This window comes from Triticum aestivum, chromosome 1B, assembly GCF_018294505.1.
Source record: "Triticum aestivum cultivar Chinese Spring chromosome 1B, IWGSC CS RefSeq v2.1, whole genome shotgun sequence".
In the NCBI taxonomy this organism is placed as follows: Eukaryota; Viridiplantae; Streptophyta; class Magnoliopsida; order Poales; family Poaceae; genus Triticum; species Triticum aestivum.
The window spans coordinates 5,402,833-5,405,087 of NC_057795.1; the positions used below are offsets into that span (position 1 = coordinate 5,402,833).

Here is a 2,255-nt window from a genome sequence, read left to right on the forward strand (position 1 = left end):
TTATAAAGCTCACGTAGTATTTCTTTCTACCTACTAATTCAACAGCTGGACCCCACACATCAGAAAAAATAAGTTCCAAAGGGAACTTTGATTCACTTATTGAGTTCGGATAAGGCAACTGATGGCTTTTGCCCAGTTGACAGGAATCACAAATAACTTCATAATTGAATAATTTGACATATGGGAGCTTATTCTTGCTAATTATTTTGCTAACTATGGTTGATGAAGGATGCCCTAGGCGCCGGTGCCATCTATCCGAGGAGGGTATGGCACTGAGCACGTGCTTCTTGGCGCCTTGTCCCATGTGTTTGAGAGGGTATAGGCCTCTCCTACCCCTGCCTTGCAGCAGAACCCTCCTCGTTTCCTGATCCTTTACAAGAAAAGAATAGGGGTGAATTTCGACGAAAGAGTTGTTGTCAATAGAAAGTCGGCTTGCAGAGATTAAACTCTTGTCAGCCTCAAGAACATGTAAGACATTTTTAAGGAGAAGATCACGTTCGGGAGTACAAATATGAGATTGACCAATGTGTGCTATAGCCATACCTGACCCACTAGCGGTGTGGATTTGGTCGTCTCTTGTGTACCGATCCCGGATGGTGAGCTTCTCTAGGTCTCCTGTGATATGGTTCGTCGCACCACTGTCCAGGTACCTGTTGGTGTCGATGCCATACTGAGGAGCCGCCATGTTTGCAGAGCATTCCTCCCCCCCTTGATAGGAGGAGGCGTAACGCTTCCAGCACTTCCACGTTGGGTGACCAACCTTGCCACACATCTAGCACGCTGGTTTGGCGGCGTTGTTGTTGTAGTTGCCGCTGCTGTCGTTGTTGCCTTTAGGGTTGCCACAGTTCGGTGGCTTGGAGAAGGGGCCACGGCCACGATCACCGCCGCCGCCTTGCCTGTTGTTGAAGTCGCGCCCACGGTCACCGCGGTCACCACCACCGCGACCGCGACCGCGCCCACGTGTCGCCGCGTTTGCCGATGACTGAGAGGACCCGCCACGTAGATTCATGCGAGTCTCGAAGCTTAGGAGCTGCGAGTACAGCTCTGGAACCCTGACAGACTCAACCCTAGAGCACATGGCAGACACCACGGGGTCGAACTCCTCGTCTAGTCCCGCGAGGATGTGAGAGACGACATCCTCCTCGTCCACCTTCTTCCCTGAAGCAGCTAGTTCATCACAAAGGGTTCGGACATTACCAACATATTCAGTGATAGTCATGTTGCCCTTCTGGAGATTCGCCAACGCGATCCTGAGGTTGACGGTCTGCGCACGGGTATGCGATGCCATCATGCCCTGCACCGTGTTCCATAGCTCTGATGTGGTGTGGCACGTTGCCACCTGGATGGCCATCTCGTGGGGTAGCGTGGTCAGCAGGTAAGAGAACACCTGCTGATCGCGCGAGTACCATGCACTGAACGCCGGATTTGGAGCCTTGGACTTGGTCTTGCCGTCGTCGCTGGTGACTTCAATGTTCATCGGAGGCACCACCTGCTTGACGTCGAGGAAGGCCGCCATCTGCGCCGCTCGGATAGCCGAGAGCATGGTGGCGCGCCATAGCGCCTCGTTCCCTCTCATAAGCTTCTCTGTTGCGGTGTGTGCAAACGGAGATGAGGGGAAGGAGTTTGCTGAAGAGCTTGCCATGGATGAATTCGAGGTAGGCTCTGATACCATGTAAGAAAGAAAGAGATTAAGCGTATGCACCTCGGCAGGGACGCGTGCATGTTCATATATAGCGAGACATTTACAAGATCGGCAGGTTGTTGCTATTCTTGACCTCTACTCCAAGCTATACTAGAGATAAGATCTTCTAGCCTAACAACCTGCCATGTACATACAACACGCACGCACTACTATACGCAATACATCCACCGTGACACTTGTCACGTTACATACAAGCCTATTCTTTAACAATTCCCAGACCCAGGTATGCCCCTTTGTCATTTATGAGTAATCAAATGAGTGCAAATTAAATCCACTTGCCGACCTCTGATATTCCGTCGAAAATCTGAGAAGGCACTGAGAAAGGTAGAAGAAGACTTGTTTTGGAATAGTGGTAGTGATAATGGGAGCTGCTCACCATACGGTAGTTGTACATGGTTGTCTTATGTTGGTAGTTGTTCTCTGAACTCTGAACTGGTTAGAAATGGTTTCTGAACTCTGAACTCTGAACTGGTATAAATCCTGCTTCTCTCTTAGAAAGGGATAAAGGGAGCTGTTCTCTAAACTCGACAATTGTTCAGACTGTTATGTTTTC

General features: G+C 50.1%; 1 pseudogene; it reads right to left on the reverse strand.

The window, feature by feature from the left end:
• Positions 1-1,014: 1,014 nt before the first annotated feature.
• LOC123151485 (uncharacterized) lies at positions 1,015-1,153 on the reverse strand (annotated as a pseudogene).
• Between the last annotated feature and the right edge of the window lie 1,102 nt (positions 1,154-2,255).